The following is a 14893-nucleotide window of genomic DNA, read 5'->3' as shown; positions in this document are numbered from 1 at the left end:
CTTTAGAAAGTTTCTATAAGATCAAACCCAGGAGCCAATTGGCTAGTACCAGTGCGATATGCTAAAGTTGACAATAGATTATTTCAATACTGGATTTCACATGGTAGACATAACGTATGTGAGCTAGCTTATGTTTCTGTCTCATGTTATGTTATGGAACCAAGGTATCGGCATCATCTCCACAGAGCTGACTCTCGTCCCCAGCTGAAATTCATTTCCCCATCTTCGGATTTTCTTAAGGACCTCTGCATCTTTCCTTTGTTCTTATTAGATTTGACATTGTAACATACTAACTTCTGGGCCCATTATATGTATCCCTTCTAGGAGAATGGAAGCTCCTTCACCTCAGGGATGGTCTATGTCCTATCTTATAGCACCAGACATAGGTCTGGAGGGGATCTCAGAGGCCCCTCACTTTACAGATGTGGAAACTGTGACCCAAGAAGATTAAAGGACTTGTTCATGTTCACACAGGTAGTAAGTGTAAGAGGTAGGATTAAAACTCAGGTCCTCTGTCTCCAAAGCCAATATTCCTTCCATTGTACCATGCTATCTCCCTTTATATGCCCTTCCTTCAGCCTATCAAATGACTCTATCTATCTGTCTATCTATCTATCTATCTATCTATCTATCTATCTATCTATCTATCCATCAGTCCCCTATATATCTGTCTACCTATAGACAGAGATATCAATATATTATATTAAGCACAGTAGGTACTTAATAAACATTTGTTGAACAGAGATAGCAGACTATAAAATAAATATTGAAGATATTAATCGACTATAAATTAAATATTGAAAATATTAATCCTTACCTGATGGAAACTATAACTTAGTCACAGAATCCTGGAACGATAGAGACAAAAGGGGTTTTTCAAGAAAACTCAGTGTCACCTTCCTCACTTTACAGAGGAGCAAAGTGAAGTCCAGAGAGAGGAAGTGATGTATTCCCTGTCAAAAAGTAAATCACAGAGTATTGGGCTGGTATAGACTGGTCAGGTCAGGCCCATTTTCCAAAAGGGAGGGAGGGTATGCAGGCAGAGAGTACACAGTGATAAAAGAGTGTTCATGAGTACAACCCCTTAGTCCAAATGCATTTCAATCCTGGTATTTATAAAGCTTTATTTGCTTAGCCCAGATTGAAACAGTTGAGTGTTTCTGGGCCTCTTTTATCAGCACAGAGAATCACTGAATTACAAAGGTGAAAGGGGCCACATCAGCCATCTTATCCAACCCATACCCCAAAAAGAATTTTTACTGCGAGTCATCCAACCCATCATCCTCCAGCCTTGGCTGGCAGATCTCCCTGCAGAGAGAAGCTCCTCCCTGACAAGGCAGCCCATTACACTTAAACATGAGTGTTGACATCAAAGCTAAATCAGACTCTTGGCAACTTCTACCCATTGTGCCCCATTCTGCCTTCTGAGGTCAAACAGAGCAAATTGGATCTTTCACAATACAACATTTTCAGTACTTAAAGACAGTTATCCTATCTTCCCCTGCCCCCAACCTTCTCTTCTCCAACCATCCTCATTTCTTTCAATGAATTCTCATATGTTGTAGACTAGGTCCTTGACTATTCTGTCTTCCCTGGGACAGCTGCTCTCCAGATTATCAATCCTTACTAAACAGTGGCACTCAGACTTCAAAGCAGATGTTTTTGTATAGGCAGAGGACCTCATTATGCCTGGAAGCCATTCATTCACTCCACTATCAACAATCACTTATTTTCCTACATGCCACGCCCTGTTCTAGGCTTTGACAAAGCAAGTTGTCCTCAAGGAGTTTACAATCTAAAGCTATATGTTGCTTAATGTTACTTATTAAGTAAGTTAACCTTATTAAGTTTGGGGCTGTCAAAGCATAGTCATTTCTCAGAATCTGGGGACCCTTAAACCCAGCTTGGGCATAGGGGGTGGGGGATAAACAGACAAGCAGGTGGATACAGCAGAGTGACTGATGAATATTCATGAATACAGCCTCTACTCCAAATGAATTCCAGAAATCCTTCCTTTTAAAATACCAGTGGTCAGGCTATTAGCTGGAATAGAGCTGGCCTTTGGAGTGCAGTTATACATGCACCTTCATTTTCTTGGGCCTAAACCAAACCAGGACCCCAGTGCGTATCATTGAGGTGGGCCAAAGATGTACACGTGCCTTCTTGTACCTTCCCCCATATAAATATGGCCATGTGATTGTATATATTATTCAATAAATTCTATAATTACATCAACTCTTCTCAAAATCTTGACTCTAACAAACAGATTGATTATTATACCAAGTGCATTCTAGGTTTGCAGATAGAGACCTACCCACCAAAATGTCACCCTCTGCCCCAAGCCACCCTATCAGTGCCCAGTACCTCAGTGTCCAGAATATTGGGTCAATCCTTGCTGCAGAAGTTGCATTCCCAGCTAAACAGGAACCTCTCTGGTACTCAGAAGATCATTAACAGGTTGGGAGGCACTAGGCCATATCCTGTCATAAAGGGATCACAAGACCTTAGAGGCCACAGAAACCTTGGACATAGAACATCAGAGCTGGGAGGAACCTTAAACCTAACCCTTTTTCATGTAATAGATTCCTCAAGTAGTCTAGTAAAGCCTATGGTAAAACCCTTCCCAGAATCATGTTTTTACTTATACAGAATAAAATACATTGGATTATAAAAGAAACCAATTATACTGAAATACAGTTATCGAAATATTTTTTAGATTACAATATAGAAATATGTCTAGCAAATGGTTTAACTACCATAGTCATTTTAACATACTGAAGAATGCAAACAATATTTTGAGATATTTACAACTATAATATGTTATAAAAACATCTATGATTTCTATTGGAGCTAAAGGCATAGTTACTGTTTTCACTATTATGATTTGCTGCCTACATTCATTACCAAAGGAAATGTTAAATTTCAGTTAAGAGGTTGGTGAAAACTAAAGATGTAATTATTTTTTTCCATCCAAGTTTATAGATCCTCTAGGCCGAGGGTCTATCCAAGGATCCCTTGGGAGGTCCATGGACCATAGGCTAAGAACCCCTGATTTAGGCCAGGCATAGTGTCAAACCTTTCCTGCTACAAGATAGGCTGAGGCTGGCCAGTCACTTCATTTGCAGAGTGCTAAGTGGCAGTGGGGCTGATCTGATAGGGTATTGCAGTGTGTGGCACTCATATGAAAAGCCCCTAGCAAGGGTGAGGGGAGAGTAGAGGGGAAAGCAGGAATGACAGGAATTGACTCCTAAAACGCAGAGACTGGAATGTAAGCTCTTTTAAGGCAGGGACTATTACATTGTTCTCTTTGTATCACCAACAAGCAGCAAATGCTAACTGATTAATAGGAAAAAAGATGAAGCCCCAAGTGCACACAGAAATTCTTTAAGGTGGAGACAGAAAAGCTGATAAACTCTGGGGAGCAGCAAGCTAGCAGGTCACTTACATATAGGGCCACATTCCTGTATTTCCTGCCTCCCAAGCAGTTTTCTCATAGGGACCGCATATCTTTGGGAGTGTACTGTTCAGGAGACAAAGAGCTGCGGCTCCAGGAGCCCCAGTCAGCAATGCGGGAAGCCCTGGACATTTTCCTGTTATTACTCCTAAGGAACAGGAGTCAGCAACATGGAGAGCTTCACAGGAAGGAAGGGATTTTTGTCAGTCACCAAAGCCCCCCAACAATGTCTGTCACACCCATGCCAACACACGCAAGTATGCTTGCAAGTGCACGTACACACACATACACACATACACATACACACACACACACACACTTCTATCCTTATCTTTTCAAAGTAAGTCCTGGGAAATGACTTAGACTACTGAAAGTTTGCATGCTAGTGTATCAGGTAGCGCAATGGTTAGACCTGAGTTCAATCTTGCCTCAAACATTTGCTAGCTGAATAACCCTGAGCAAGTCACTCAGTCTAAGTCTCCATGTCCTCATCTATAAAATGAGGATAACAACAGCATCTGTGGTTGTTAAGTCATTTTTCAGCTATGTTCAACACTTCACTGACCCCATTTGGGGTATTCTTGGCAAAGATACTGGAGTGTGTTGTCATTTTCTTCTCCAGTTCATGTTACAGATGAGGAAACTGAGGCAAACAAGGTTAAGTGACTTGCCCAGGGTCACATAGCTAGTTTACTAGCATCTGAGGCCATATTTGAACTCAAGTCTTTGACTTCAGGTCTGACACTCTCTCTATTCACTGCACCACCTAACTCCCATGAGTAATTGTAAGGATCACATGAGATAATGTATGTAAAATATCTTGCTGAACTTAAAGTGCCCTACAAAGTGTCCCAAAAGTTTAAATGTTTTAGTGGTTTTAAGCTTTATTAGTTTAGTAACACATAGGAATAATTCAGGGTTCCCAAAGTCTTAGTGTAGTTTTAAGGCATTGAAGGTTTAATAGCTTAAAACTGCACTAGGATTTTGGGGATAACTCCCAAAATAATTACAATTCTTATTTTATCATATAAATCCATATTTTGAAATTTATAGTGTCTTTATAACCTCTCTTGGGGGTACTTGCAATACTATCCCCAGATGGAGAAACTGAGGCTTAGAGAAAAAAGTGAGTTACCTAGGTTTGCATAGCTAGTAAATATTAAAATGGAAATTCAAACCTGGATCTCCTCTGACTCAAAATCCAGTGTTTTTCCACTGTAGCTGACATGCTATTTAAAAGAAGGAAAAAAAAAACACAACTCACCCAATCAGCATGGTGCCAAATGACAGCACATGGCCAATTCTGAGATCAATTCAGATAACAATGGCCTCAGAGAAGACAACACCTCACTCCAAGTTTCAATAACTGTACTTCCCCCAAATGAGCAGATCTGGTTCTGTACTGGCTAGAGGCGAAAGGAACTGGGCGCAAAGAGACCTATTTATAGCAACCAATGCCTTAGTAAAGACAAAGTCCCTCCTTCTGGTGAGAGATACAAAACCAGAATCCAACCAACCTCCTATTTTTAAATCAAGGATTAACATCTAATGTTTTTTTTTAATGAGAAATAGACATTTATCAACACCCAGTGGCATTTTTTCCTCTTTGAGAATAGGAAAAAAAATGCAATCTACACAGTTCCTTCAATGAAGCTTTCCTTTTAGAAATTTTATTTCACAACTCATATTCTCAGTTCTAAGGTCCCTTCCAGCTCCAATGCTGACTTTTTAAACCTTTGGACTTCACATAAATGTGAGATTTTCCCTTTCCTAAATATCCTGTCAATTGTAAACATGTCAACATGTCTGGTTCTATCCATTCCCTCCTTCCTTATCCCATCCACACCTCCCCTCCCTGAGGGTGTCTTTCTTCTCATTCTTTCTAGCCAAAGCAAATTCCTTCTGGTCAAGATCTTGGGCAATGGAGAAAAAGTTTCAGGCATGCTTTTGTAATCACCTTTTACCATGTGTCTAGAAGAGATGATATTCATTTTGTTCTTTCTGGAGTTTAATCTTAAGGGGTGATCAGTAAAATGTGTTTTGTTGAAGAGAGACAAATGAGGCCTTTGTTAGACTCTAGCTGAGGTGCAGAAGGACATAGAGAGCCAACCTCGAAGCCAGAAGCAACTGGTTTCAAGCCCTGGCACTGCCACATACTGACTGTGTGACCCTGGGTAAGTCAGTTAACTTCTCTGTGCTCTGGGCAACTCTCTAAGACTGTAAGCTGCAGAGAAGACACCAGGCTACATTGGTGGAGCAAGTTTGCTCATCTGGGAGCTCTCTATATCAATTAAATCACAGATCAGAGAATCTTAGATTTAGAATGAGAAAGAACTTAGAAGTCATCACGTACAACCCCTTCAATTTTATAGATGAGGAAACTGAGGCCCAGACAAGTGAGCTAAGTGTCTGAGGGGAGATGTGAACCCAAGTCTTCCAGACTCCAAATCCAAAGCTCTATCACCTATGCCACCTAGTCCAGTCTCTATCCCTATAGCTTATGCACGTAGAAAAAAATCATTAGTCATTTTATATATTTGCATTGTATATTTATTTTAAATATACTTGCATTGAGCAATATATGTATAAATATACATATCTTTATATGTATATGTATTTATAAAGCACCCTGAGGTCTACAAAATGCTTTTTTCATGACAAAACTGTGAAGTTGCCAAGTATCATTATCCCCTTTTGAAGGATATAGAAACTGAGGCACAAAAAAGGGGAGTCATTTTGCCCAAGAAAAGAGGGCCAGAACACAGATTCAGGTCTTTCTTTTCAAGATTTTGAGTCATCTTCTTTCTATTCCAACATGTCTTTTGAGTAGCTACATTTAATCAAAACCATAGAATGACAGAGCTGGAAGGTATGTCAAAGGTCATCTAATCCCACCCATCTATGACCTCATTCAATTGTCCTCCCAGCCTCTCTTTGGACTTCTCATGTCTGACAAGCCATAGCCACGTCTCCAATTCAAAAGCTGTTTGTCACAAATGTTTTAAGGCAGCCTTGCAAACAAGTAAAGCACGCCAGCCCATATTTGAAGAGTTGTTGGGTCCCAGCCCCAGTTCCTCCACACACTGGAGATCAAGCCACACTGATCGTTATTCTTGCCTCCTGCTTTACACTGAATCACCATTCCATGGAGGCAGGTAGTTCTTTATGCTTTCTCTGGTCAAAGAACTCTAGCTGTTTAGAAAGGAACATGGTCAATGTGGTTTAGAAAATGAACAAAAAGAGCAGTGTAAGAACCGGGGTGGGTTCTCAGTAAAACAGTAAAGAAGTTTGTTTTTAAGCAATTGGGGTTAAGTGACTTGCCCAGGGTCACACTGCTAGTAAGTGTGCCAAGTATTTGGTCTGAGACCGGATTTAAACTCAGGTACTCCTGACTTCAGGGCCGGTGCTCTATCCACTGCGCCACCTAGCTGCCCCAACAGTAAAGTAGTTTGTCTTCCACAACTTCTATTTTCTCTACCTTTTCCTTTCCTCAGTTTCTTTTTCTACCCCTCTCCCCCAATTCTTATTAGCCTCACTTTACTATTCAACTAAATTTGGGCAAGTCACTCTCTTCTCCTCTCCTGTCCCTCCATCTTCAGTCTCTTCATTTTACAGACAGGAGAACTGGACTAGAGAATCTCTAAGGTTCCTTCTAGTTTTGATTCCTATGTTCAATAGAAGTTGCTCTCAGGAAACAGTCTAATTCTCAGCCCTTTATACCTCAGTGGGATGGTGAGAACATAGAAATCTTATTGTCCATCCAGGGGTGGGAAACCTATGGCGTCAAAGTCACATGTGGCCCTCTAGGTCCTCAAGCGTGGCCCTTCAACTGAATCCAAACTTCAGGGAACAAATCCCCTTAATAAATCAAATACCTTTACTTTGTAGAAGAGGAGACTGAGACCTGGATTGCCTTCTTAACATTTCTCTTTTGCTTTTTGAGACACTGCTCTCCTGGTTCTCCTACCTATCTGATTGCTTCTTCTCAATCTCCTTTGATGGATCCTCAGGTTATACTCACCAACAATGGGTTCCCTCCCCCCCCTTCTCCATTGATACTACTTTTCTTGGTGATATCATCAATTCCCACTAATTTAATCATCACTTTTGTGTACGAGCTTCTCAGATCTACCTAACCAGCTCTAACCTCTCTCTTGACTTTCAGCCTTAAATCTCCAGCTGCCTATTGGGCAGCTTAAACTGGATGTCCATAAACATCTTAAACTCAACATATTGAAAACTGAATACTTCCCCCTTCCCCAATTCTTCCTTCTTCCTAGCGTTCCTGCTGCTTCGCAGGCCATCGCCATCCTCCTAATATTCCAAGCTTAAAACCTAGGCATCATCCCTAACTCCTGACTCTCTCTTACCAACATCCAAACATCTGCAAAATCTTGTCATTTCTACCTTCATAACATCTCCTGTATTTGCCTGATTACCTCTTCTGACACTCCTACCACGCCTATTCAATAAATTTCAGTGGTTCTCTATTGCTTCCCGGATCAAATGTAAAATCTTTTCTTTGGCTTGTAAAACCCTTCACAATAGGGTTCCTCTCTACCTTTCCTGTCTTTTTACACCTTATTCCCTTCCATGTACTCTTCGATCTAGTGACAATGACTTCTTCCTTTCTGTTGATTGTACAAGATACTTCATCTTCAGACTCTAGGCATTTTCACTGGCTGTTCTCCATTCCTGAAATACCATCTCTGCTCATCAATGCTTCCTGGCTTCCATCAATCTCAACTAAAATTCCACCTTTTGCCAAGAAGCCTTTCCTGGATCCCTTTGATGCTACCACAGTCCTCCTGAGATTACCTCCAATTTACCCTGTCTTTATTTATCTACTTATTCATTCATTTATTTAATTACTTAGTTGTTTAGTACTGCATAGTTGTTTGCATGTTGTCTCCCACTTTAGACTGTGAGCTCTTTGAGGGTAGGGACTGTTTTTTGCCTTTCTTTGTATCCCCAGCATTTAGCACAGTGGCAGGTATATAATAAGTGCTTGATAAATTATTGACTTGACAGGACAGAGGAAGTAACCCTTCACCAAGGTTTCACAAATAGTAACCAGAGGCAGGATTCAAATCCACATTCCTCTGACTCCAGATCCAGCCTTGATTTCCCTCTAACAAATGGCTTTCTCATCCCTTCCCTGCCAGAGATTCTTTGCATTTTAAGCCTGATCTCCAATCAATAAAGATATCAGCGCCTTGCTTTTATGTTGTATTTTAAACATTTTCACATATCCCCTCTGACCAGCTTGACAGCACAAATGTTATCTTTTCTATTTTTCAGATTGGAAAACTGAGGTGTAGGGAGATGATTCACCCAAGGAAATATGGCAAATAATTGCCAGCCATCCTTCTGGACTCTTATTCAGAGGAAAATGAATGAATGAATTAATTTCTTTGTAGTCATATTTTCAATTTATTTATTCTATTAGGAACTAAAAGTCTTTGTCCTAACATCTATTTTTTAAAAATCATATTTCTGCATTAGTCATGTTGTGAAAGAAGAATCAGAACAAAAGGGAAAAACCACAGGAAAGAAAAAAAAGAGAAAATAGTATGCTTCGATTGGCAATGAATGAATTTATTAAGTGCTTACTATATGCCAAGGCAAGGTCAGAAGAAGTAGGGAAGACAAGAGTTTCCAGCAGCTGCTACTCATTCCCCTTCTGAATAAGGCTGGTCCTGTGGTCTCTATTCATGTCTATCTACATAATAATCTAAGCCACGGGGGTGCTTATATGAGCAGATAGGAGACTCATGTGGAAAAAGAGGAGAAGTGACTCAGCTTTACATATAACACCAGATCTTCTAAAAAACGTTTCATTCTCAGATAAGGAGGAACAATACTAACACTTTGCCAGAACCTTGATCCCAACATGAGTTTCACCCAAAAGGTAGAGTGCCCAAAAGGGTTTTAAAAAATGTTTCTAATTCAAGCACTTGTGTCACAGAATCATAGAAACATAGGGCTAGAGCTGAAAGAGGTCATCTAGTCTAACCTTGTCATTTTGCAGATGGGGAAACTGAGGCCCAGGGAAGTCAGGTGACTTGCCCCAGATCATTGAGTGGTTTTAAAATCTATGTTCTCTGACTCCAGAAGCCATGGCTCTTTTCATCGCACCAACCACACAACTGTCATAGCAGGACAGTCTCTTAGAGATCATCTATTCTAACCCCTGCATTTTACAGATGAGGAACCTGGGAAGGAAAGTGACTTATCTAAGGTCACACAGACAGCAGAGGTCAGAGCTGTGGCTCTAACCCCAGATCTTGGAGTCCCAATTCAGTGTTCTTTCTACTTAACTAAACTTCCTTCCTCATCTGGCCTTGAAGGAATATCGGAGCCACTGTTCTCAAGTTCTCATGTCTTCTCCAGTCCTGGGAGAAAACCTTCCAAGTCATCCCAGGCCCAGAAATCCCTCTATTGCTTGGAAAACGCCAATGCCAAACTTTGGGCCTCTACTGAAAATAAACAGGCTTACCTCAACTAGACAAACCTAGAGCTCGCAAACGAAAACAGGAAAGCTTAGCTTTCGGAAACAGCCAACAGGAAAGAGGCCGAGGCAGATAAATATATACACCTCCACTAACTTCTCAGGCAAGAGGAAAAAATAGAAATAAAACAGTGACTGAAAGCACCATTACCTGGGTCTTCTTAAGGAGCCACCACGGATTTCTGTCTGGGAAGACACTACATTTTTCAGGGCCACCCCGAATTATGAAAAACCAGTCAGTTTGCATTGGTAATTAAGCCTTTGTTATTGGTTTCTGCTTTCCAGCCCCTCCCAGCAGAGGGAAAGTCCCCTAAGCTTCTCTTTTCTGACCTTCCTCTTATCACGGAGACTAAGCATGTTATTTCAAAGGTCAGCAGACATTCCCGGGAATTGAGGAACAGGAGAGATTGTTCATAGCATGGCAGAGTTTATAGGGCCACCTTCCTTCCCCGGTCTTTTAATTTCCCTCCCTCCCCATCCCCCAATGAGTTAGTTTTAAGAGAGTTCAGAGTTTAAGGTATTGAGGCATGGTGAATAGAGGGGCAGGCCTTGAAGCCAGGAAGGCGTAGTTTCTGGTCCCATCTCTCGCCTATGCTGGGTATATGACCCTGGGCAAATCATTTAAACTCTTAGTGCTCTGGAGAACTGTCTAAGGGTTTTTAACCTTTTTTTGTATGTGTCATGGACTACTCCTTTGATCATCTGAGAAAGACTATGGGCCCCTTCTCACAATAAAATAAAATACAAGAGAATATAAAGGAAACATTATATTGAAATACAGTTATCAAACTTTTTTAGAAGCAAGTTCCAGGATTCCAGGCTTAAGGACCCCTGACCTAAGAGTGTAAGGGAATATACTTTTTGTCTGGCAATGGAATCACAAGCCTAGTCCCAATCCTTATCCAGACTACTGAACAATTGTGCTTATCCCAAAAGTCAGGAGAGGAAGAATCAGAAAAATCAGGTGGCAGGGGAAATTGGAAAGAAGAGAGCCCTAGAAACCCAGACTGGAGAACCATTCAAGATGAACTGTTCACAATCCCAAAGGCAGCAGGAAGGTCAAGAATAGACCTTTGGATCTGCCTATGATTCAGAGATTTAAACTAAAAGGGATTTTAGAAGCCATCCCATCCACCTCCCTTATTCTATAGGTAATGAATCTGAAATGAGGAAACTTCACACAGGTAAATGGCCGAGCTTCATTAACAACACAGATCTGACTGCAGAGGTTAGACCATTATGTGAGGAAGTCATAGTATATCAGAGATGAAAGGAAACTTAGAACATAGAAAGTTAGAGCTGGAAGGGCCCTGGGAACATAGACCATCACAGGTGAAAGGAAACTTAGAATATAGAATATTAGAACTGGGAGGGCGCTGGGAACATAGAACATAAGAATTGGAAAGAACCTTAGAGTATAGAATATCGGAGCTAGATGGATCCTTAGAACATGAATATCAGAGGTGGAAAGGCTATTAGGAACATTCACTTTCAAAGAACATCAGACGTAGATGGGACCTTAGAAATCATAGATTCCAAGCCCTTCATTTTAAAGATGGGGAAAACTACCTGTGTGACCCTGGGCAAGTCACTTAACCCCAATTGCCTTGCCAAAAAAGACGAAGAAAAAAAAAGATGAGGAAACTGAGGATAGAGAGAAGAAATGACATGTTACATCTTACAAAGAGTGAGTGACAGAGTGGAAACTGCAATCTAGGTCGCCTGACCATACTGCTCATAAACATGTAAGTCATGGACTCTGGCCACCTGATCACAATGCGCCTTCTTCTGTCCTGCTGTAATGATAACAATGATGGCTTACATTTGTATCATGCTTTTATGGCATGAAACACTCTCTTTTGGGATGTAAATCTAGCTTCCCTTTGTTACCTTGAGTTAATCATACCAGTCAAAGCATAACCATCCTTCAAGGCCCGCCTCAAGCCTTTCCATGAAGCCTTCCTAGATGATCCCAGCCTAGAGGGTTCTCTGTCCTGGATTCACAACAATTATTGTCCATGCTATTCCATAACTTAGTTGCTTACTACTCTGAGACACTTCTTGCTTACTTATCTAACTCTTTCATTTTTATTTCTTGTTGTGCATTTATTTAGAATTAAGGGGTTAGGGAAAGCTTCCTGTGGAAGGTGGGATTTTAGTTGGAACTTAAAGGAAGCCAAGGAGGTGAGTAGCTGGAGCAAAGAGGGGGAACATTCCAGGCATGAGGGACAGCTAGAGCGAATGCCTGGGTGGAGTGTCTTATCCATGGAACTGCCAGGAGGCCAACGGCACTGGATCTTGGCCTTGAGGAGCAAGAAAGAGTAAGGGAGAGGAATGGGGAGAAGCCATCAATGGAAGCCTATTGAATACTGATTATTCCAAAGTCAGCCAATTTACAACAGAGAATTGAATCCTTGAAACATGTCAAAGCCAGACTGTGGGGTGCAGGAGCAGGAAGTACACTGTTATAAGAAGTTTTTATTATGTCTGGGCCATAGGAGTGGGACTCATTTTGGACTTTCTTATCACAGATATAAAAAGCCAGGGGCAGTGCACTGTCATATATTGACCAGCAGGCTTTAAGGCAAAAGACCAGAGCTCCCATCCTGCCTCTACCATTCACTGGTTATATAACCACTGGCAAATCACCTCTTCTCTCTGAGCCTCAGTTTTCCTCATCTATAAAATGGGTTTTAAAAAACCATTCAGGGGCAGCTAGATGGCGCAGTGGACAGAACACCAGCCCTGGATTCAGGAGGACCCGAGTTCAAATCCAGCCTCAGACACATTACACTTACTAGCTGTGTGACCTTGGGCAAGTCACTTAACTGCATTGCCTAGACAAAAAACAACAAAACACTCCCTGCCCTGTGTGCCTTCCAGAGTTGCTGGCAGAATCTAATGAGTTAATGAATATCTGAGATTTATAAACCATGAAATGAGATGGATGGGTGGATAGACAGATAAAGAGACACATCGATATACACATATACACTTACACTATTGCCACATATACACCAGCACTATTAATATTATTAATACCCTTAGCTTAGTAAACATCCATAAACAAGGACTATCACATAGCTACAAATCATATAGCATACATGATACCAGGGAAAGGCATTCTTTTCCCAAGGATTTTCTCTGAGGTAGAATGAACAGTTTGGGTTGAAACAGAGCCTTCTCCGCTGGCAGACACTGGACTCTTCTTGGCTCAGGACCTGCTTCCCCTGTTCAAGGAAATCAAGACAATTTGGGGCTGAAACTAGCTAGGCTTGTTGCTGCCATCTAGTGCATGATTTGAAGAATATACACCATGCAGAGACGCTGGACAGTTCAAGCGTTTATTTCTATCTTTGGTAACTGTAACTTCTGGATAGATAGAAACCACAAAATATCTAAGATAGAAGGGACCCTAGGAGATGGAGTATTAACTCTCAGAGCCGGAAGGGGTATTTAGAATGAAGAACAAAGAACGAAGGGATGCTAAAGATGATCTGGTCCAACACCCTTGTGTGTGTGTGTGTATGTATACATATATACACATATATGTGTGTAGCCTATTTTGTTTACCTATTTTTAAATTTTATTGTGTTTTGTTTTTATAATAACATTATTTTCTCTAATCAGTACCCTCCCCCCTCTCCCCCATCTGCTCCTTCCTTGGAACAAATAAAAACATTTAATATAACCTAAACTAGCCAGCTAGGTGGTCCATTTGATAGAATGCCAGAGCTGGAGTTGGGAAGACTCATCTCCCTGAGTTCAAATCTGACCTCAGACATTTCCTAGCTGTGTGACCCTGGGCAAGTCACTTAACCCTGTTTGCCTCAGTTTCCTCATCTGTAAAATGAGCTGGAGAAGGAAATGACAAATCACTCCGGTATCTCTCCCAAGAAAACCCCAAATGGGGTCACGAAGGGCTGGACATGACTGAAACGACGCAACAATAAGAACAACAAACGAAGCACAATCTGAGAATGTATACAACATTTCACACCACAGTCCCTCTCACTCTCCTGAGAGGAAGCAGGCGTATGTCTCATCAGTTATCAAAGATTAAAATAAGTCGTTACCTGCTTTTATCTTTACAAAAGTTCCCTTGACTGTACGTCTTTCATCCTTTATCACTTTGTACAAGGCTCCTCCTGCTTCTTTGAATTCTCAGATTCGTCATTCATCATCAAATTCATCATTTCTTCCTGCTCAATAATATTCCGTTACATTCCTATGTCACGATTCATTCAGCTAGTCCACAATCAATGGGTAGCTATTTTGTTCTTAGTCTTTTGAAACATAAAGAGTGCTGTATGACTATTTTGTTATCCATAGAACTAGGCTTTCTTTCATTCATGTCCTTGGTTTCTATGCCCAGTAGTGGGATTAAAGGATATGAATAGGTTAGTGACTTTTTAACCTATTTCCAAATCGCTTTCCCCTCTGCTTATAGATGGGGAAACTGGAGCTCCAAGAAAGAAGATGACTTGCCTAAGGTCATTTAGCTAGTTGGTGTCATAGCTGCCATTGGAAACCAGGTCTCATGACTCCCGAGTCAGTCAGCTCTAACATATTTCCATTCTTTAAGGATTAAGGATATTCTGGAATCATCTTTGTGAATTCTCCTTCTTCAGACTTTCCAGATATAGATATTATGCTTTTATATCAACAATATTTAACAACAATAATAATAATGGTAATAATAATGTGAGATCTTTGTGAAGTCACATTGCCTCATGGGTCTCAGTATTCCCCTCTGTAAAACTGAACCAGGTGGCCTGTGAGATCACATCTACTTCTGTCTCTAGGGTCTTATAATAATAATTACATTTATATAATCTATAAAAACTATGAAAAGACTGGTATATATTAATTACATTTGTTCCTCAAAGCAAACCTATGATGTAAACACTACAGGTATTAATGTTTTC

The 14893-nt window shown here is 40.8% G+C and overlaps 1 protein-coding gene across 1 annotated transcript in view; it reads right to left on the bottom strand.

Moving 5' to 3' along the window:
- The window catches only part of SH3TC1 (SH3 domain and tetratricopeptide repeats 1), a 110206-nt gene extending 99986 nt beyond the window's left edge, over positions 1-10220 (bottom strand). Inside the window, 1 exon segment of the mRNA XM_078148317.1 lies at positions 10117-10220. The gene's annotated coding sequence lies outside the window, so the exon portion shown is untranslated.
- Between the last annotated feature and the right edge of the window lie 4673 nt (positions 10221-14893).

Source organism: Phascolarctos cinereus, unplaced genomic scaffold (genome assembly GCF_003287225.1).
Source record: "Phascolarctos cinereus isolate Bilbo 61053 unplaced genomic scaffold, phaCin_HiC Scaffold_9;HRSCAF=440, whole genome shotgun sequence".
Taxonomy (NCBI): Eukaryota; Metazoa; Chordata; class Mammalia; order Diprotodontia; family Phascolarctidae; genus Phascolarctos; species Phascolarctos cinereus.
Note: the sequence above shows the minus strand (reverse complement) of the source record. Positions and strands in the feature narration are given on the sequence as shown.